Raw genomic sequence first — 22434 nt, forward strand, 5'->3', positions numbered from 1 at the left:
CAGGGCTAAACCGAGCAGAGTTGCTTGTTTTATAGGGTAACGGGGGACACAAGAAGAGAGGTACAAAGAAGAGTGGCTTTTAACAAAAGGCTGTAGAGGGCACTAGCTCACCTGGAGCCAAAATCCTTTTAAGCAGTTTAGATCTCGTGTTTTATTCCATCTTCAATCGCTTTGACTTCCCCCAGCCACACCACTGGGCTCAGCCTGGCCGAGCTCCCCATCTGGGTTCCGGCCGCCCTACAAGAGCACCAGGTCCCCAGCAGGAATCGACCCAAGCCCGCTCACACACCTAGCGGTGTTATTCCTCCCTAACGGGCACCAGCGAGCATCCCGCGTTTGTTAACTATTATCCCAGGCAGCAGCTTCAGCCTCCCCCTTACGCTCCAAGTGGAAACAGCGCCGGAACTGAGCGGTACCTGCTGGCAGAGGAACTTCTGCACAGAGGGACGGGAGGGGCTCAACACTTCCTAAGTGAAAATTTCATTCATTTTGCTCCCCGTTGGGATATAAAGCAGGCCTGCAAACTGCCCCCGCCATTATCAGAGCTGATTCAATCAGCGTTTCATGGTCATAATTAACAGGTATTTGTTTTCATGGGCGTCAGTCCTCAGCTGCCAAGAGTGAGAAATTAAAAAGCCTTTTTCCCATCCTCCTTGGAGAGGACATGATGTGAGCTTTAGCCAGGGAAAGGAAGCCATTTGGAGCAGGAAGAGGATGCTTGGAAACTGAGTTACTGAGTTAGAAAGCCCATATCGGGCCCTTTCTGCAGTCGTAAGACCAAACCTACATTTACACGCAGAGCATTACCTGGCCTTGGTGGCACACGGGGCTCCTGCCCGCTCCGGAGGCGGTGAGCTCCTGCAGCACACGTGGCACGCTCATCGGTGTGACTTGCACAGAAACGGCAAGGGGAGAATAAACTCAGGGATTCCAACACAAGTCGACTTGATGTTACATTTCCCAATCCTCTGGGACTAAGAGTTACGTATAATATCCTTTAACCATCGGCGAGAGGAAGGGGTCAATCAGATGAACCCCCCCCCCCAGAACGCAGCAGCCACTGGAAGACAACTCGTGGCTCTGCACGGCTGAATTATGCAGCAGCCTTCCAGCAGGTAAGGCCGCAGCACAGCACCATCTGCTCCTCAACACGCCTGCTGCCAGCCACCACAGCAGGGATTTACTCGCTGATCCCCACTGAGGTGCTGCTGAGGTGACGGGCAGGACATCTGTCACAGGGGAAAGGGACTGTCACCTGCCTGCTGCACATCTGGGAGGGAGCCTATCCCAGGGCAGGCATAGGTTATTTTCTGACGCACAGGATGGGAGCGCAGTGCCAGCCCTAATGAATAGCCCCTGATGATGCCACACATCCTCAAAATACCAGAGAAAGCACATTTTCCAGCTGTTTGTCTTATGCCAGACCACGTTTATATCAGCAATTCCATTTCTATTTGCAGGGTTGCAGCAAGCTGTCTGCTACGACACCAAGGAGAACAGCAGCCAGCTTTTCCTTACCCTAAGACCACCACGCACGGGACTTGCACAAATACACAGCCTCAGCCATCAGCTGGGAGCTTCCAACCTGGGTCCAAGCACACCTCGGAGCACCTGGAGCGTGGAGGAGCTCAGCACAGTGCCAGCCCTAAGGGTCACGGTGCCCAGCGGGGTGCAGGTGGGGGCACCGAGCCCAGCGGGGCCGTGGGGTGCAGAGCCTGGTGCTGAGCCCAGCCGGCTGCACTGCCCCACTGCTCCCTCTGCTGCACGCAGAGCTACTTCTAGAGCACAGCCCTGGCAGGCAATGGAGCAAAGCTTTGGCTCCCGGCTGGCTCTGAGAGCTGCGGCTCAGCAGCTGCTGTGGGCAGGGGGCTGGGGCAGGGCCAGCAAAGCCCCCCCAGCCCGGAGCAGCACTGGTCCCGCTGCAGGACCACGAGCCTCCAGCCCTCCGGCTCCTGGGGCAAGCCCCTGCAAACAGCCAACAACAGGTCAGCACCATGCTCCTCAAGGCACACAATGCTTCCACTGCTCCTACTGCAACATTCAAGCAGAGTGTGCTCCAAAGAAGCTTCTGAATACCTTTTGCACTAAGACACTCAACTCGAGCTCCCAGGGGACACCCCCAACCGCAGGAGCACAACCACACACGCACCACCGGTCTCCCAGGCTCAGCACAAACTAACCCCTCTCACCTGAGACGCGGTAGGCAGGTCCCTCCGGGAGCCACAAGCTGCGTGCCCGAGTTACTCGCTGCCACGCTCCATAAAAGCCTCTGCGGCGCTGGATCCCGATGCTCCGCTCGGTGCCCGAAGCCCAGCTCGTGCCTCCCACAAAGCTCCTCCTGCTGTGGCCGTGGGTGCCCGGGGTTCCTGCTCAGCACCTCCCAGGGGTTCCTGCTCAGCACCTCCCAGGGGTTCCTGCTCAGCACCTCCCAGGGAGCAGCGAGCAAACTGGTTCAGCCTGTTGCTGCCGTGCTGAAGGCCGAACTGTGCAGGAGGTGTCTGAGTAATGTGTTTGCTCCTGCCCCGGCTTGGAAGGGGGAAAACAAAGGTGGTTCAGAGATTTCAGACTTTCCCCTAGCCATTTTCAAAGGGGATGTCTGGTGACTGAAGGAGAAACAAGGCAAAAGTTAGAGCTTTAATGTGCAATGCAAGCTTTCCTCTTCTCCTGGATTTGGTGTCCTATTTTTAATATAATATTTACATACCCCTCTTCTACACCCCTAGTTTCACTGTTCAGTCAGGAATTAGGGGTCTTGGTTCCACTTCTCTCCTCCAGCCGGGGCTTCAGCTCGAGCAGCTCAGACCTTGGGAGCCTCTCCCCCCATACGAGGGGCTCCCAGGGACAAACCAAGCTCTTGGCAGTCACTGTCACAGCCCTGCTGCGATCTGTGCTCTGCAGCACCTCAGCTCCCCCTGCCTTACCACTGAGGGCTGCTGCTGCTCGGGAGGACGTTTGTCCACTTCCCCAGCGTGCCCCCAGGATGGGTGTAACACCAGCATGCTCAGAGGAGCGGACGGCTTGGGCACAGAGTGCTCTGCATGGAGAATTTGACATTCAGAATTTAAGATATCTGAAAACACCCCCACGCGGTCACACCTCGGGCATGCCACTGGCCTGCTTTGCAAGAACAACTCGCCTGCACTTCTGGTGCAGCCTCCTGCCTCTGCTAAACCCTCACCTGCCACTACCCTCGATTTCAGCCTTCTAAACATCTGGCTTGTGTCCAGATCCTTCACTGGACACTACAGCAATGAATGCATCAATTTCTCTTACAACCCCTCCTGCATCCTCAGAGGGATACGTTTCTCCAGTTTCTACCCACAGCTGCACAGAACCTCCCTGTCCAAGCCCTCCCCCATCCGGGGGGACAACTGCTGCGAGGCTGGGTTTGCATCTGGAACGAACCAAGGCACGCTCAACATCTTCTGGGTTCACATCTGCATCACTCCTCCCCCACGAGGCTCACGAATGAAGCTGCAGATACAAACACGCTGCCTAATTGCAGCAGTCAGGCTGAAGCAGATCCTCCAAACACTCAGGTCCTGGGCTCTATCCCACCTGCCCCCAGCTATCCCCCACGAGCAGCCCCGCTTCCCACTGCAGGACCCTCTGCAAGGTGCACGGGGCTGCTTCAGGGCGGCTTTCTCCCGGGGGAGCTTTTTTTCCTTGCCTCCCACAGGGTGCCGTGGTGCTCCTCCAACACCTGCCCCCCTGCTCATCGGGGAGAGCTGGGATCTGTGCTCCCAGCTGCAGCCCGGGCTGCACAGCGGGTCTCAGATCTCACACTGCAGCTTTCTGATACTCCTGATAAAAGCAGTGGTTCTGCTTTTCTCCAGCGCTATGCAAGCACACCTCAAGTTAACTCATTTTTTGGAGCTAAGTTCATTGTCTGGGGCAGCTGTCCTCAGCCCCCGTGGGACTGCAGCATTGCCAGCCACATCTCAGTGTGTGTTAAATCTCTCTGGGACATAAGGGATGCAGCACCCACCACGCAGCACCTCTCACCTACAGGAACGCAGCAAAACCTCCCCGCACACAGATGGCGAGGCTGGCAGGGAGGGATGGCGGCACTGATCCACTCCAGCAGCTGCCAGAAGCCCCCCTACGGCTTCAATATTGAGAAACCCAGCACAGAAACCCGCCCTTCACATGTGCCAGCGGCTCCTGCCCAGGAGCAGGTCCCCCCCAAACACAGGGGCAGACCCTGCTGCACCCCCGAGGGAAGGGCCAGGGCTGCCGGCACGTCGCAGCAGTTCCCGAAGTGGTTGTGCTCCTCAGATGAGAATTAAACTTCCCTGTGCTCGATGTGAAGCAGTTATCCAGCGTTCAGGTTCCTAACAGGGAGACAGAACATCAGTTTAAGCAGAGATTAAGAGGCGCACACCGGTCACAGGGCTCAGCATCAGTGGAGGGCACCCTGGGGCTGCGCAGCGCTGGCTGAGGGCAGCAGCACACTAGAGGGCAGCCAGTGCCCGGCCAGGCTCCCACCACCTCCAGCCTCAGCAGGACACGGATTTTGCTTGCCCATTTTTGCCAGCAGAACCAACTACGTATGCAAAACACTCGTTCTGCACACAGAAAAGTGAAGCCATACCCATCCACCCGGGGGGTAAAGCTGCTGTCTGTTCACAGGAGCTGCCCAGCCGAATTTCCCCAGGTGATGGTGAAGCAACAAGTGTAGTAACCTTCTGCTACGCACGTGGTGCTGCTCGCATGCACCTTGCTGAGCAGCCTGGGCCCTGGAAAATCCGATCCCCTGCTCCAAAATGCAGCCACAGTTTTGGTATTTCCCCCCCAGAAGCATCACCACTTACCAAACAGCACAGGCTTCGCACCAAAACCTCCAAGACCAGGGGAACTCTGCAGGGCTCGGACCCAGCACAGCCCCACGGACACCACCAGGTCACCACCACAGGGACACCCTTCGGGAAGGGCTGCTCTACCCCACCTGCATTTTGACTGACTGAATTTGGGTCTGTTGTAGTCAAAGACTCCACCAACTGGTATCTAATAGGAGAAAATTGCTAGAAAGGAGCGTAAGTTAAAAGACACCACAGAAAAGGACCATTAAGGTACAATCACCCTTCGTATTTTACAAGCTGCTCTCAGTTTGAGGCCACCACGGTCCCAGTCCTGCATTCAGACCCAAGACAGATCCCAAATGCCTCTCTGCAGCTAAAGCATGATTTGAGAGATCCCCCAGGAGGATCAGTCCTTTCCACAGTCCGCAGCCACTACACAATTGGTGTTTTCCTGCTTTGTGTGTTTTAAAAGCCTGCCTGGCCTGTCCACCAGCAGACTTTTAGCATTAGGAAGCCGGGATTTGTCTCACAAGCACTTTTTCCATCTGTTCCTTAATACTCCCGAAAAGACAGCACGACGACAGAGGTCACGCTCTGCTCCGTTACCACAAAGTCAGCCCCGAGCAGTTGCTGTGGGAAAGTGCTCGGCAGGCATGGCAGCACATGAGGGCATCGGCCGAGACACCTGCAGTAGCTTCGGTACTTGGACAGAGGGGAAAAAGTGGCCTCTTCCAGGCCTGCCTATGGTTTTACTTGCCTCAAACAGGGATTTCTGCTCAGATTAGAGCTGAAAAACAAGCTGGTCTGAATTCAAGACCATCCCATCAGCGTGTAAGCAACGCTCACATGCCAAAACCTCAGCTGGGATTTTATTTTTGTTCTCCATCTCCAATGGTTTAGTTGCAATTTTATTGATTTTGAAAGAATGGACAGAGCTAAGCAAGCAGGATGCGGGGGCAGCCAGGAATAACTGCTGGGGGAGAGAAAGGGCTACACAAAAACCCACCACGTTACTGGAAGATCAGAGAGTCTGTGTCTTCCCACACCTGAATGGCAAAGTTCCCATCAGTTTAAAGAGAACCTAAACAATTTCTTCCATAAGAAGTCTAGAAAAGTCAAGATACAAGAGAGAAAACAGCCTGTGTTATCCAGAGGCTTGAGGATTACGGTGGTTTATTCTAGGGAATGGTGCCCAGCACACATTCAGGCTCGCAGAAAAGCTAAGCTGCAGTTCAGGTAGAGCCAACCTCCTCTGAAGTTTCAGGTGCTCAGGATGGGCTCTGGGGGGGCTCCCCAGATGCGCCGCTCCGCAGGGCTACGCAAAGCCCCCCAGCCCCGGGGTGCCAACGCCTCACTGCCAGCAGTAAAAACTGCCGATCCTCTCCTTGGAACAGGACTGTTCTAGGCAAACCGGCAGGGAGAGCACAGGGAAGGGATTAGTGATAGAAATTAATTAACATGATGCCCAAACAAATGAGTTACATCCCAGTTTATTCTCTCCATCCCAGAGGGAGAATATCCTTATCAGAGCAGCTGAGAAAGCAAGGACAAGTCTAATAAAAAGACAAGCCGGGCTTCCGAGAGTTATTTTTAACTAATTCTCCCTTTTAGTTCCACGTTATTTTAATTAAAGGGTTGAAGCTGCAGTGAGAGCCCAGTCTTGCATTGGCGTTAATCTGCAGCACCCTGCAAAGCTGCAAGTCTTGGCTTCAGTTGCAGAGCCCAGCTTCTGAAGAGGCTGCGGGGATACGTGGCACGACCTGAAGCCTGGACGTGGTTCTCCAGCGGTCGGTCTGACTGATCTCTGAGCCCTGGATCACGTTTCTGAGCTGCTCTCTGCAAGTACCCACTGAACTCAGCCTGCAAAAGCGTGCCTGGCCTTCCCTGCACGGCTGCAGCTCCTTTTCCTCCAGCAGGAGCCACGGCACGCAGCACAACCTACGAGAAGGCAGCCAAAAATAAGACAACACATCATAAAGTGCAAGACATACGAAGCACAAAACATCAGTTCCAGGATGAAAAGAGACTTCAACCATGGGTTTTGCTAATTTTCTTGGATGTGTAAGAAAAACTTTGCACTTCCTACAAGCGGCAAAAGAGCAGAGTCTCAGAAATGATACTCACAGCCTAAGCAGGAGGGGAAAGGGAAGGCTACCGCATGCAGCGGCACATCACCCAACCACACTGCTTACAAATGCAAATGCAGACAATCCTGTTAAACAGGGTCAGAGCCCATCTCCTGAGCAGCTCCCTGAAATGGCAGGAATTTGCCCTCAAAGCTTTCCTTGAGTCGGACCAATATCTGCTCTCGGAGATCACAGAGCACCTAAGAGATAAAGCTGACTCCTTCAGAAACTTGTTCTGATTAAGCTGCCCACGGGGAAATCACAGTTATGGGATAAAAGCTTTGCCTGGGATAAGACGACAAAGAAGAGAGAAATCCATTACAAGTTGTCATCTGGGCTTCTTTCTACTTGCCCTTTGAGGTTCCTATGCCCAAGATTCCTTCAGCTACCCTGAAAGCTGCAAATCCAAACAGGAGAGCACCTACAGCAACATCAAGCCTCCAGGCGTCTGGGGTTTACAAGAAGAAGCCCAAGGGCTACTGCTGGTGAAAGCTGCAAACGCTGAAGGTCTCATTCCCCATCATGACCGAGTAAGGCAGCAGCTTCAGTCAGCATCTAGAAACCCTGTGCACAGACAGCAAGAGCATATAAAGAGAGTTTCAGAGCACAGATGAACCACTAAATGTCAGGGGTCAGGACAAACACTTCCTCTGAGGGTGGACTAGCCCATAGCTCTGCACCGGGATGCACCAAGGCAGACCTCCCTCCTCCCCACACCCCTGGAGCAGTTAACACTGCAACGGAGTTGTCGCAGAGCCAGGAAGCAGCACATTCAACAGCTGCTTCTTTTAATAAAGTATTTGAAAACAACACTTTCCTCCTCCATTTACCAGAAACATCACAGGCTGACCACAGGCTGCCCTGCTTAAAGGGAGCGGGGTAGCAGAGGGGCACAGCCTAGCAGAGGGGCACAGCCTCCTGCACCAAGCACCGCTGCTCCCGGCGTCCCAGTGCTCAGGAGCCGAGCCCTTCAGCTGGGCTGTGGATCACCCCCCTGCTGCTCCTCCTACAGCAAACTCAGCAGCATTTGATCTACAGCAAGCCCCAGAGGCAGTTACAGCCCCTTCTGCGGAGACAAGCGTGCTCGGCTCCAGCATACGAGCGCAGGAGCGTGTTTTCAAACCAACGCACCAAGCTGAAGCTGAAAGCATTTGTTTCGAAGCTAGACCCTAAGCGCTCCTCCATCACTTGGAAAGCCTTTCCAACAGCTTCCCTTCGCTCCTCAGAGGAGCTGCAGCACAGCCCAGCCCTATAAAAAAGCAGGTCCCAGCAATGGGAGCAGAGCCCCGGGCCCCATCCCAAGAGGCACCGACACCCCCAGGGTCAGCAGCAGCAGCAGCCCGAAAGTAAAGCCCGCAGTGACCCTGCGTTTGCAGCTTGCTTTGTTATGAGTTGCTCTAAATGCCGTAGGAAAGGTTCCTGCTGCAGGCTCTAGGTCCATTTAACAACCTGACTAATGAGCCTATTTCATTCTCAGGCTATTAGCGTGTCATGGAGCTGCAGCTCGCTGGGGGGTGCCTGGCGAGAGAGGCGGCTCGTGCCAGCCCAGGGAGTGCCTCGCCTCGTGTCACCCGTGTCCCGCAGCACCCAGAGCCCATCTCACCAGGAATGGAACCCCCTGCTCCGGACCGTCCAGTTGCCGTTTTTTCCTGACAAGTATCAACACGTTCCCCTGGATTTTTTCCACTTCCCCAAGTAACAGAGAGCCACCTGAATGAGATGTGCCCGCACAGAACAAGCTGATAACGGTCTCCGCCCCGATCAGTGATACCGGCATGCCTCGAGCAGCGATGGAGCAGATCCCCACGCTGTGCCACCAGACCTCTTCCTTCCACGTGCTCCTTAATCCCCACACCAGCATTCAGCTCCCTGCTGAGGAGCTGCTTCCAGGCTCCGGGAGGATTATGCTCTCAAGACAGGAGCACCACACATCTCCCCCGGGCCTTCAGAGCTGGAGCAGCTGCGCAGGCTGCAGAGCAGGAACCAGCACAGGGATAAGGAGGACAGCAGGGAAGAGGTGAGCTTTCTGCTCCCACCCAGACCTCTGGCTGCTCCCCAGGCACAGAGCAAAGACTCCTGCCAGCTGTTCATCCATGCCCCAGACAGACATTTAGCCCCAGTGGCCAAAACCTTCAAATTCAATGCCAAGCTCTCCAGCTACGTGGAGTATCTCCCGGACAGGATACAATCAGGACTCACTTTCTGTTGACACGTGTTGGTAACTCGGTGTGACACGCTGCTCTCGGTACAGGCCACACAAGACCCGTGTTTTCCAAGACACTTTTCAGGGACCTTCCCAGCTGTCACAAGGCCAGGCGATGCCATGAGGGTTCCCAGGAGAGGTGAAGCATTCCTGCAGCCCAGGCCAGCAGCAGCTGCCCCAAGCCCCGCATCCCTCCTGTGCCCAGGAGCTCTGCCCGGTCCTGGCCAGCCCCAGGAGCACAACCCCAGCAGCTTCTCACCAGGCAGGGACAGACCCGAGCAGGGCTGTCCCCACCCTGCCACCCCCAGGGCTGGGGTTAAAGCACTGGGTCATGGAGGGGGACAGGGACAGCAACCCCCCGAGCAATGTGACAGCATTTTGGTGCGCTTTGGCTAAAGGAAGCCACGCAAGACACGATCTACAGCTGCACTCATGCAGGTTTTTATCTGGTTATGGAATTTTTTCCCCTTCCCCAAGAGGATGAAGGCAACAAAGAGCACAAAGGGAGAGGTGGGAGGACTGCAGCAGCATCAGGCAGATGAGAAATGAGGGGCTCCTGCCTTTGATGCTTTGATGATCACGTCATTGCAATTACTGTGTTGAGGGCTCTGCTGTGTCACTGGTAAATAAATCATCCGAGAACATTAACTGTGCACAGCTCACACCGCAAGTCACTGCGGGTAAAAATGATAAGAGAAGTCAAAGCATTTCAAACACAGGGAAAAACTCTGGAATACTAGAAAAACAACGTGATGTGTACTTTGAATAATTCCTCTACCGTCTGGGTGGGTGCCCGCGCAGGGAGAAGAATGGAGGCTGGCTTCAAACACAGCTTCAGGGAAACGAAGCCATCAATTAATCATGGGTATTCTGCTGGAGATACAAAGCATGACAACCTGGAGTTGTCTTTGTGAGGGAGTGGCTGGTACTGCTTTCTGGAAACACCCCTCCTGATACAGCATTACAGACTACACACCACCACAATTAGCTGCCTTCGTGACAGAAGATCCACGCGATACACCGCCTCTTCCTCCTCTCCCATCGCAATAAAGAGTGGATCCATCACAGCAGTTCCATGGGATTTCATACCTGGCTGCGCTGCACCGTGATCTGAAGTAAACCATCCCAAACACTTAATCCATTGACTTGAGCTCCCTGCCATGGCCAATGCCCGTTTTACAGACGGATCAGCAGACCCAGAGGTCAGAGATTTGCCCAGGACCAGGCAGCACAGCTCAGCCCCTCGGCTCTCCCAGCCCCCAGGAGCAGACGGGGGCAAAGCACCACCAACACACCTTGGGCCACTCCCGCATCTGCAGCTTCACCTTCCCTCTCCCCATGGCCACCTGCTCACACTCAGCCTCAGCCAAGTCCGATTTCCTCGGCACTGCCTGCCCGGCAGCCCGCGCGGCTCCAGCGAGGCTTTCTGCACGCCCGCTTTGCCATTCAGAGGAGCCTTAAACTCCTCCATCAGCTCAGTATTTGCCTATAATCCCCTTTGGATCCAAAGTGTTTATACAGTATTACTTGCAAGCTTTAACTCAAAGATGATTAATTTGGGTCTGTGATTTTTGGCTTCGCTTTGATTTCAAGGCGGTAGCAGAGCGCCTGCCTTTCAATATCTCACGGACCTCTTCTGGAATTAAAGCACTTGTGAGTTTGATGAGCAGATTTACAGCCCTGAAGGGCATTCGAGATTTTTTTTTAAACACCTACTCCACTTTTATCCACCCCCTCACTTGTGCACATCCACCTAGCACTGGTGGGAGCACACATCCCGTGGTCCCATCCCCAACAGCTGCATCGTGCTCATTTCAGAGAGAAATCCAGCCCAGCCCACCTGCAAACAGGAGGCTGCTCCAGCACTGCCCGGTAGCTGATGTTGCTGAGCTCACAGGCAGGTAACTCGCCTTCTGCAGGCTTCAATCAGACCACAGAAAGTGTGTCATTTACTGTCTGAGGCTGTCCACAACATAAAGGAGAAGCAGCTCTCCCTCATTCTAGCCTCTGCTCACTAGCATCCAGTCACTTGAGCTATGCTTTCCAATCTGCAGCAGTATCACTGAAAGCCAGTGGCCCCTTTTTAGATACTCCCTCCTCTTGCAGGTAGAAGCTCCTCTCACTGCATCTACCACAGCCCCAATTGTCAGGCTCCTGCTACCGTTTCACATGAAGCCTTACACCTGCATGCAACCTAAACCCCAGCCCCTAAGCCAGAGCCCCCAGCTGACACCATTAGCAGCTCTGTAAGACCAGTGTTTAAAATTGCCACACCTCCAGACACCTCTAATTCCCCAAGCTGATGCCGCAACCAGCCAGAGAAGCGAGTCCTTCCCTCCACACGACCCCACATAACAGAGTGCTCCTAAGAAGCAATTTATCATCAGAACCCTGTCAAGAAAACCCACCCCAGCAGAAGTCCTCCTGCATTCAGTCAGCACCGGTTACATTTCACAGCACTAACACCACACAGGACATGATTACATTTCAGTAAAAAGATCAAATTGCTTTACAAAGATCAACGAATCCTCGCAGACCACGCTTCAAGCACCAAATAATGAATCTTTCAAGAGCCTGATCTGGTAAGACGCACCCAGAACGGCAAAGCAAGGGCAGTTCCTGGTATCACTGCACACCTCCCCACCTAGCGCTGGGTGCGAAGCTGCCCAGGGATTCCTCCAGTACGCAGCCCAGGACAACACAAACGGATTGCACAGCAGCTTTACGAGACGATGCTCCAAGATCTTGGGAATGGCCTTGATCAGTATTCCCTGCAGGGACTACTGCTGCTGCAAAAAAAAAAAGTTTATTATTTATAGCGAAAAATAAAGTGGCTCTCTGCAGCTGGGAAAGCCACTTTTGGTTTTAGAGATGCCTTGATACAGTGTTATGCAAATGCCATCTGCACACAGGATTGTCTCCATGCTAACAAACCTCATGGAACGGTTTGGGATGGAAGGGACCTTAAAGGTCACCTAATTCCAACCTCCCTGCCTTGGGCAGGGACACCTCCCACTGCTGTGGCAGCGTGTACAAGCCAGAAACACATGAGGTCGAGTTTGTAAGACTTTGTACCACTTGTTCAAACCTAGGAAAACCCTTTTCCTGCCAATTTCTTGGCTCCTGCAACAACGCCAAGAAGCCGCAAGTGTCTGCACGTCATGGCACGGGCTAAGCTGGGAGCCTGGTGCTGCTGCACCTCCATCAGCTCTGGAATGCCTTTAGCAAAGGGTGAGCATGGGAGGAAAAAAAGGGAGAAGACGTGAAAGTAGAAATTAAAGCAGCTTTCACTTACTGTTTTCAACTGTGCCACATGACGAGGCTAACGCAACAAACGTGCCCTGCAGTATTACGCTCCCCCGAGCAGTCTCTGGGAGGCGATGTGCTGAGCTCACAGCTCCCCTTTCTGCCCGGAGCAGCTCTGTGGAAAGCAAACCAGTTACTCTGCACACACGCAATAAAAAACAACCGCAGTCAGGCTCTACAACCGCTGACAAACGTTTTAAACGCTTCCCCAGTAAGAAATACAGCAGCTGAATCCAAAATAAATTCTATTTTTCTATCAGAGAGCAGGAAGTAAGAAGAGCTCATCCACTGTACTGCTTTTCTTTTTCTCGATGTCAGCAATTGTGCTGTGAAAGATTTTTAAGAAGTATTTTTAAGAAGTGTCCAAATGTCTATTTTGTGAGGTTCCCATCCATCACAGAGCGTTAGAGATGCTCAAGGGACTTGGCTTCAGCTTTATGGTGATTTAATGCAGAGGTTTGCCACCCTCCTTATTTCAGAGTCTTGGGTGGCGTTCAGCGTCGGGGCTCGAGGGGGCTTCTATTTAAAGCCACCTCTACTGCCGGGAATTCTGTTATACCACACTTGAAACACAGCCTTGGGAAAAAGCCAGGTGACTTCGTGGCTCCCAAGACATGCGGATGCAGTGAGCCAGAAGTCCAAATCCTGGTGATGGCTCCAGTTGTGACCTAGAGAAAGGCACTCTCCAAAGTTTATGAAAACAGACGGTCAGCTGAGGAGGGGAACAGAAATCAAAGTGAAGTTAAAAATCCAGAGTCCCTGGCAAAAGAGTAGGGGGGAAAAGGACAGGCGCGACTGGTGGAGAATAAAAGGATGGGAAATTCTTCATTTTAGCTTATATGGATAAGATTAAAATACATAATTACACACAATATTTTCCCCTGAGAAACCAAAATGTATGCCTGGTCTGCACAAGAGGGTAGCACAGCTGTGACAGAACAGGCCTGTAATTAGGTCTCCATTGTGCCATCCCCAAATGCAGCCTTTCTGAGCACACATCCCCGGAGATGCAAGTCCCACGCACACACAGCTGAAAGCTCATACATCTCTCATTTGCAACCTTACCATCTTCTGCATTTCATTTTGGGTTTGATTACTGGCTGCCCACAAGCACCTATTAAGTAGAATGAAGAAAGTGGCAGGGCAAACCCCAGCCCTGCTGTCAGACAGGTCCAGCAACGCAGGAACAAGGAGCCCGAGGCAGCGCACGGAGCCTCCCCTCCTGCCGAGGCACGCACGGAGCCAGCAGCCAGGGCTGCTCCGATCCCTGCGAGCCAGCCAGCACCGCCCCGAGGGGCTCCTGGGGGTACAAGTACACTCTAGAGAAGGCTTACCCTTCTGCAAGCCTTAAAAAGAAGGTGCAGCTGCCACCTGGCAAAGAACTGGGGCCAAGGCGCAGCAGCTCTCCTAAAGCAGGTCCCCAGGGGCTCCTGCACGAGCAGGAGCGGCCAGCTTCAAGCTGCTCCTCCATCCAGATCAGCAGCTCAGCTCTGAAACCAGAAAAAGGGCCTGCCCACACAGTGCCAGAGCCACAGATGTCCAGAAGGCAGTGGAACAGGCAGAGTACCTTTGCTGGAGCTTGTTTGGTACCAGCAAGCCACTTCCCTGCCAGGGCAGAGAACCCTACTCACCGATCAGAGCAGCAAGTTTCCAGAACAGCCAAGTTTCCTCTCGAAGACAGACTCAACCCCTTAACAGAATAATTGCTCCAAGGTTTCCCTGCTGCTCAGGGATGCTTGCAGCTGACCTGCTCTTCACACCCACTGACAGGGGGAGAACGTGCCACAGATGTCCTCAAAGCGACATCCAGCTGGGAAACTGGTGACCTTGCTGCTCTGCCCTGCCAGCAGCCCAAGAAGGATATTTCTCATTCCTGTCCTTGGCAGAGACCTCCCCAGGAATACGTTGTACCTGTGCACCGTGCACTCCTGTTGCACTGCTATAACATCCCCTTTATGTAAGTGCACAGCTGGGCACTGAGGTACCAACCATTCCTGGCTCTTTCCTCTGCAGTCAGGCGGTGCAGCGGTAGTTCAAACAGATTTGGTGACCCTGCTCTGCAAGTGCCCGCGCTGATTTTAAATCGGGAGCTGAAGCCAGCCCCCCAGGTCTGCTCACACCTCAGCAGCACGGGAAGCAAAACCACCACGATAAGCCCCGGAGACCCCACGGTGATAGGGAGAGGGCAGGGGGTGAGAAGGGAAGGATCGATCCGCTCATACCTTGTGAGAGCTTCTGAAACGGAGAGCCTGAGACAAGGAGAGAAAAGATGACGTGACAGTAAAGAAAGCAAGCAGCAAAGATTTTGAGCGAGCAGAGCTGGTGGGTAAGCTGTGTTCCAGCACAGGCTCTCCGTGCGCAGCAGCACCCAGAGCAGCAGCAGCACGACGTGCTCGTAACTCAGAACCATCGGCACACGGCAGCGTTCCTGCTCACTGCAACAGCTCCCAGTGTAATTTAGCAAAGACACGGAGCCTGGTCTATCCTATGTCTCCCTCGGAGCAGCAGCACCACTTTTCAGCTGGTGTTCATTGTTATTTTGGAGCTGAGTTTGGATTTTCTAACAGAATTCACAAGAAGGGGCTGCTCGGCACTGCTCTGCGCACAGGATATGTAGGGCAGATTAAAAAGTCACCTTAGAGCCGTTAAAACAGGAACAGACAGAAACGTGGCTACAGCTCCACAGCATTTAAAGTTTATAAATCCTCAGCTCTGAAAGTCTGATCCTAAGCTCCAACAGAATCCACTGGTTGGATGTGAACTTTGGATTCGGGAACCTCTTAACGAGAGCAGCAGCCCAGGTCTGCTGGGTCAGAGCAACCCCGAAGGCCAGATGCTCCGAACAGCTTCCCATTTCACCAAGCAGCTCTGATGAGAGCCCCCCGGCACGCATCCCCACACAGCAGCACTGGAAAGCCTTGAGAATCCATCCTCCATTTCACACCGCTGGGCATCTAACAGCCAGCTTTCAGAAACACGGGGCCATCAGAAGGCGACAGCCTCCTTACAGCGCTGCTGTTCTAAGGACCCTCGCCCAAACCCGTGCCAGAGGCACAGAAACCCCACAGCAGCTGGAAACGCACAGCAGCAGGGGGCAGGGGGGCAGAATACAAGGCATGAACACTGCTGCACCCAGACCCAGGGCAGCGCCAGCGCTCAGCCAGGGCTTGCAGCACAGCATCGTGTCCTCAGGTGCACATGGGGCCACCTCAGCCCCCAGCCCCCCACCTTTTTTCGGTTAGGCCAAGCACAAAGTGTTTTTGCTCCGCTGCAGGCTGGGTGCATGCCCCGCACCAGGCTGAGCAGCCTCACGCAGACAGGGGGCAGAAAAACAAGGCAGGAACTGCACAGAGCTTTCGGTAACCAGCTCTTGGGGTGGTTCTGACAACAGCAGGTCAGAGCTGACACTTTATTACCCCAGCTTTCACAAGTTTCTCAGGTGAGCCCCCCACCCTGCAACCATTTCAGCTTTTCCCCTCCAGCCCAGTACCCACTTCAGGCTAGGAGCTAATTTGGGGCAATTCATTAGGCTGCTGGACCTCAGGCAACGGCAGCTCCGGCTGCACCTTTCCTACAGGAATCCCGCACAGAAACAGCACCCCACCCTTGCAAAAAAGTTAATTAAGGATTCTTTTGCCTGCTCCCAGCAGATCATAAGGCGGATGCTGTCAGACAGGTTTGCTCTCTGTTATTACCAATTTCAGCAGCAATTTACCTCTCCTAATCCCATTTTGAATATCAGGTGCTCAGACACATTAAAAGGAAGCAAGGAGGTTTACTGCAGCCACCCATGCAGCGCTCGTTGAGATGGAGCTCCAGGACAAGGCAATCGCCTGTGTCAGGATGAGTTGCTCTCCCAAAACCTGGGGGTTGTGCCATTCCTCTGAAGCCCCTCAGCCCTCCAAATATTTGCTCGAGGTTTACTTTACCTTCACGGTTAGTTTCCCAAGAATGACGAGCATGCAAAACACATCCTCTGTTAAGGGTTGTCTTCCAAATGTGGGTGGGTACAGCACATCCCTGCCCAGCTCACAAGAAACTGTGATTCCGGCCTCAGAGCAGAGCTCGAGGGACAGGGCAGGGCTGCGTGCCCGCGGCCGAGCTCTGTTTTAATCAATACCTGCATCTTTATTTTTTCTGAATGAAGTTAAATGTGCTTTAATTGAACGTGCACCTGTTAGGAGCGCCAGGAGCACGGTGCTTTGGAGAACCACCGCCTCATTTTCGGAAGAATGACTTCAGTAGCGCTGATGTTGCCAGCCTGTAATAACAGCTCACTGAAGGCATGGGGGGAGGCTGCAATTTAATTCCTGCTCCTGCCTTGCCCCATCCTCCCCTTAGGCACACAGCACAGCTTCAGAGAAATTGTTTGCTTGAAATAATTGCACACCGAAGGGACAAGCCAAAGTTTCAAAGCCTTTTGTGCTTGAGCAGGGCCCAAAGCACCATCACCAAACGCCTCCAAATCCTTCCTCCCCCAGAGAGAAATGCAGTAATTCATCCCACATCCCCGTTGTGCGTAACAGATCAGGACGTAGCACAAAGAGCTGTTTAAGCAAGAAAGTCACGACAAAACAAAACAACTGAAGTTGTACATGAAGTTGTGTAGAGGTGTAAAATCCTTTCCCTGAAGCGCCGGCCAACCCCTCGGAGGCACCAAGTCACAGAAGTCTCCCCCACCCGGCTCCCCATCAGTGTCTGGTCCCAAACTTACTCTGTTGCAGTCGCAGCTCTGCCTTGAACGCCCCTGCTTGTTGTTCAGGCCAACATGCTGGTGCCTGGCACGGGCTTATCTGAAGAATTTGCTACAATGGAGCAAATCCAAACCAGGCTTGTTCCCGTTTTCTCAGCCTTCTGCACTACCACCTCCTGTGACACTGCACTGAATGGGTCTCCTGCACTGATGCCTGCACCCATCAAATATTTGGCAGTATGTTTGCTTGCAGTGCCCAGTACAAACCTTGTGCTTTGATGGTTATTTGCACACCCGGTCTGTGCTGTGAAAAGCCTCACAACGTCCCCTCATTTACTGCAGGAGTCACCACAGCAATTAAATGAGCCCTGCACGTAAGAGGGAGCACTCACAACAAAGGATTTCAAGCAGATCTTCCCAGTTTACCAAAACATGTGCTGCATTTCCCATGATTTTTCTTTCCATGCACAAACATCTTTCCCTTCCTTGTTTCTCCCCCACACAATCAGCCTCTGCAGCTCATGGCAGGAGCCTCAGGTTCAGCCTCTCGGGCTCCATCAGCAAAGGGATGCTCTGCAAGCCCACGCAGCGCTTCCCAGGACAATGGGCTAACTCTGGGAGATCCTCGTGGCTGGGGAGGCTGTGCTAAGCCTACCTGATAGCCAGCAACAAGCTGGAACTGGGGGTCTTGCAGGCTTAGAGGGGGTACAGCACAAACCACAAGGACCTAGGCAAGGCTTGCACAAGGGCCAGCAATAACAGGGACTGAATGCGATGTGCAGCCTAAAAATCCAAGTCCCTCCAGCCTGAGGTGATGGGCACTGCTGCTAGAGACTGCTCCCACATCTGCGGGAGCCCCGGGAGAAGAAAAGCTACGCCCAGGTGTTGGTTCATCTGTTACAGACTTCCTCAGCAAACAACCCCCCTCCAAAGCCTTTCATTCCCTTCCAGAAGCGCTGGATACCAGGCGCGCTGGGAAGAGCGGCACCCCGAGCCTTATCAGCCATCGCTTCCTGCACAACAGGAGCTCCCACTCCTGCCTGCCCCAAAGCCTCCCCCGGGGCTGGAGAGCACAGCGTGCGGGACCAGGAGGTGCCTGGAGGAGCAGCTGGAGATGGCAGCAGGCAGGGACCTGCCCTCCTCCCCAGGCAGCGCTCACAGAGCTGCAGCGCTGCCCCTGCCACTGCCAGAAGCTGGGAATATCCGAGCATCCTGCAAAGCTTCTGTGCCAGCTCTTCAGTACGAGATACCAGACTTACATGGTACGCTTCACAGCTGCAGGCTGAGCACGTACCTTATAGCCAAAAAAAAAAAATATCATTTTCCCGTTCTTCCAAGTTAGTTGTAAAACCACCTGGTCGACTCATTTCAGTAGGAAGCGCAGGGCACTGGGCAGCGCCCAGCAGCACGGCTGCTTGCAAGCACCAAGATGTTCTTCTACAGAAGGGCCTGGAGTTAATGATGGGCTCCGTCTCCTCTTCCTCCTCTGGATTTCAAGGAAGCAAATAAGACTTCCTGGGAGAAAGGAAGCAGGAACTTCCTCTGCTATGCACCCATCACATCCAGCAGCTCGGCACAGCACTGCTTCGCAGCCCGAGGCTGCAAACAAACCCACAGGGGCAGGAGGAGGCTGCAAACAAACCCGCAGGGGCAGGAGGAGGCTCCCACCCGATCCCTGCTGTCCCACCAAGCCCACCTGCAGCTGGAGAGGCGAGGCAGGCCGCTCAGCCAGGCCGTACACGTGATGGCTCCTGCCTTCCTCCCCGGCAGCCTGTTGTCTCTGCACCACGCACTGAAACACTCGGCAGCTCCACCACAGAGCAAAGTGTGCCCTCTTATTTTGGGTTAGCTGTTCAGCACAGGTGAAAACACCTCGGCATTAGTCCATCAGTTAGGGACTAAGCAGTCTGCAGGAACATTTAAGAGGCAGGATTGCAACTACAGAAGTCAGCAGCACACCAAAAATAGAGGAGAAAACATGAAGTAACTTCTGGCACCTCCCAGGATAGGTTTAAGCCTGCAACTGTTGCTGTGTGCCCCCAGCACATCCCAGCTGAGCTCTCAGCTCGGGTCCCAGCTGAAAGCACAGCACACCTCCCAGGCCTGAGTACATGCTTCTGCACTGGCTGCAAGGTAAAGGAGCAGCAAAATGTCCTTCGAGACAAACAGCCACAAGAGCAGGAAATCTGCTCCCATGCTGCCTTCAGCAGGACCACAGCCAGCCCAGCAATGGTCTGGAAGAGCACGTCAGATGGTTTTTCCTCTTACCTGGAATCACTGGGCGAAGCTTTTAATGACAAGTGATGGCCAGCTGGTTCCCTGCAGCACTCCCGCAGTTGCCACCCTGTGTTACTTTGCTCAAGTTCCCTTTGTCCTCTGGCTGCTGCTCCCAGCCCTGCCCCACCCAGGGATATTTTCTTGACTTTTTTTTTCCACGTTTTATTTTTAGGAGGACAGGGCTACAGAGCAGCACTAGCATGTCAAAACAACAATTACAACTGTGCAGAGGAAGTGCCAGACAGGCAGCCTACCACAAAGCACAAGCAGACGCCCTGCCCCGGGAAGACAGAGCTGGAGACAACTGTTGGAGCAAACGGGGAGCTTCGCTCCTGGTGCTGCTGAGATCCCACGCAGCTATGTTGGAGCTGAAAGCAAGGATGGCACTCAAATGCATCCGAATATATCTGAACACATCCCGCATCTCAGCTGCTGCACACCCCGGGCTACAGCCAAGTCATGTGGAAGGGATGGGAAAAGGGGACAGGATTTCCCCTACAGGAAGGAGAAGAGGTGCAGCGTGCCCTGACAGGCATATGACACCCTGATAGGCGTTAAGGCACAGCAGCAGCAATCACAGCCACTAGCACAGGGTTAAAAATCAGGTTCAGGCTGAGAACGAGGGGTTAAAGTTACTGAACTCACCTGCCCAGTGCTGGGAGGGGAAGGAGCCCAGCCAGCAGCCAGGCTCCCTCAGGTCAGCAGTAAACCCCAGACGTACACCTTCAGTAAACCCAAAGCAGGGTTAGAGGTGGGCTTACTTCAGCTGAACAGTTTTTAACTACGGACTTGTTCAAATACCTTTGTTATGAAACTTATTTAACAGTAAATCAAAAAATATCTTACATGGCATACAGCACAGCAAGACCTTCCTTTCCCTCCAGTTTACTTTCACACTGGAGACCTTTCTCCTAGTCCCACCACAATCCCACATCCCCCTTTGCCTGGGAGAGGACAATCACAAAATCCCTATCTCCAGGGTCATTAAAACAAGTAGTGCCGTACATCTCAAGTCCTCCTGTTAGCCAGCAGTAATAAAGCAGTGGCCACTAAGATTTTTAAAGGCAAGCAAGGTTTGCAGGGGAAAGGCAGGAGCTTTGATGACACCAGTAACCCCAGCCAGACACACACCCCTGGTTCCCCCAACACCTTGTCTCAGGCAGATCTGAAAAGCACACTTTTATTCTCCTCCCCCAGCAATAGTCAGTTCAAAGTGACACACTTTGGAAGCTTCACTTTGGCACGTTCCCTACCTGCCTCACACTACTGCCTATAAAAGAGCTGTCAAGCCAAGCTTGCCAGCACCCCTGGATGTCTGAGGTTAACTGGGACCCGTTCACTTCTTAGATTTCAATTCCAATTCACCTCCTGTTCCACAGAAAGCTTGTTAGATGGCTCCTCTGTTTCCAGCAGAGACTCAAATCCAGCCCTTATGGCGATTTGCTTGTAAGTGCAACGAAGGCTAAAACATGGAAAGTGAGCTACGCTCTGCCAAGAGCAGCAGACTCACACGGTCAGCATTAGGAAATACTGACAGATAAGCACATAAACGTTTGCTCCGTGCCAGATAATGCATCAGCATCAAGGCTGCCAAACAGACACCTCCTGGAGCTTCCCATTTCTGACTCCCATGCAAGCAGGATCAGGTTGTGCTGTAAAAATGATTAGGAAACATCACCTCTCCAAGCTTGTTCCTGTGCACAAAAGCAGAGACTGCTAAATCAGGAGGTGAGATTCATTTTCTATGTAGAGACAAATGTTTAAAAAAGTTCAGTTCATTCCCTAAACATTCATTTTGAAAGATCAAAGAAAAACTGAGTCCAGGTACCCAGAAACTCCGGTACGTTACCTACACAACAGGCTCACATCTCTCCTACATTCCACTGACAAGCACACTTTCAATAAACTCCGACTGGATTTTAATTGCTAAAGCATTAGAATTCATCAACCCTATGCTAAGCTTTTTTGGTATCGGGGGAGGAACAAGTGTTTAAAAACTGTTGTACTTCACTGTAAAGCTATGCAAGTAATATGGCTGGAAAGGCTCCCACTGCAGCATACCTTTTTAAAGTTCCCATGGTTCACCCTTTTGCTCCATACACAGCTTTCACACATGGTGCTGTCATTTTAGTGAAAGAGTATTATTAAAGTTTTGGTCATTTAAAGTTTGCTTTCAGCCAGGTTCTGCTCCTAGGCATCATTCCTGCCATTAAGGCCATTTCCTTCACATTATGCACAAGAGGAAAATCAGTGTCAGAATTAAATATGCCTGAAGTGCTGGATCTGCATTCTGGAGGGGTTATTAGTTTGCTTTCTAAACTAGGAACATAAGTCTAAATTAAAATAGAAAGAGTAATGAGAGATTGTCTTACAACTAAATGAAAGGAAGGAGAAAAGCTCCATATCATGAAACTGTTAGCTACCCCCGTGAGTTGGGGACCTGCTTTTTGGAGATGCTTGCCATGCTCCAGGTACATGTTTCCACCACTGCTACCTTCAGAGACAAACGTGACAGACCACATCGAGGTCTAATCTCTTTTAATCTTTTGATATTTGAGGCATTTTACCTTTACTCATTGCTTTCTTGATAGCTTTGCTTCAGACCAAGGTCTCTTGCACAACTCCTGAGCATGTGTCCATCTGCTTTCCATAACAGCCAGGCGAGGCTCCTGGGACTGATGCAGCAACCGCGTTCCTGCAGCCCATGCATTTAGCACTGCAGTGTCTCTAGAGGTATTATGTCAGATAAAATACATCAATATGCTATGATCTCAGCCTGAGGCTAGATTACAGCTGGCAGCTGCCTTTTGTGCAGTGCCCGGCCAGGCCCTGCTGAGCTGCTCTCCTCCTCCTCCTGGCTTCAGGGGCTCCTTCGCCCCCCCACCAGAGTTGGTCTCCTGCTCTAGAGCACCCCTACATCTTCCTACCACATCATCGTCATCCTCCACCTCTTACATGAGCCTTAAACCAAAGAGGTGAGCACACCGAGCGCTGCCATATGAAAATACTCAGCACACTCTGACCACG

The 22434-nt window shown here is 52.8% G+C and overlaps 1 protein-coding gene and 1 long non-coding RNA gene across 3 annotated transcripts in view; both read right to left on the bottom strand.

Annotated features, from left to right (window-relative positions):
• Positions 1–22434, bottom strand: part of FRMD4B (FERM domain containing 4B) — a 117641-nt gene that overhangs the window by 82535 nt on the left and 12672 nt on the right. The window contains exon 1 of one of the 2 annotated variants that reach the window (XM_035337588.1): positions 2190–2252. The exons of the other annotated variant lie outside the window; for it this stretch is intronic. The gene's annotated coding sequence lies outside the window, so the exon portion shown is untranslated. Of the gene's footprint in view, positions 1–2189; positions 2253–22434 lie in introns of those variants that run through there. 2 annotated transcript variants of the gene reach the window in all.
• Positions 5962–22206, bottom strand: LOC118173220. Its single transcript, XR_004754086.1, has 2 exons — positions 21975–22206; positions 5962–6740 (listed from the first exon to the last, which is right to left on the bottom strand). It is a non-coding gene; the product is annotated as an uncharacterized LOC118173220 (long non-coding RNA).

Source organism: Oxyura jamaicensis, chromosome 12, assembly GCF_011077185.1.
Source record: "Oxyura jamaicensis isolate SHBP4307 breed ruddy duck chromosome 12, BPBGC_Ojam_1.0, whole genome shotgun sequence".
Lineage (NCBI taxonomy): Eukaryota > Metazoa > Chordata > Aves > Anseriformes > Anatidae > Oxyura > Oxyura jamaicensis.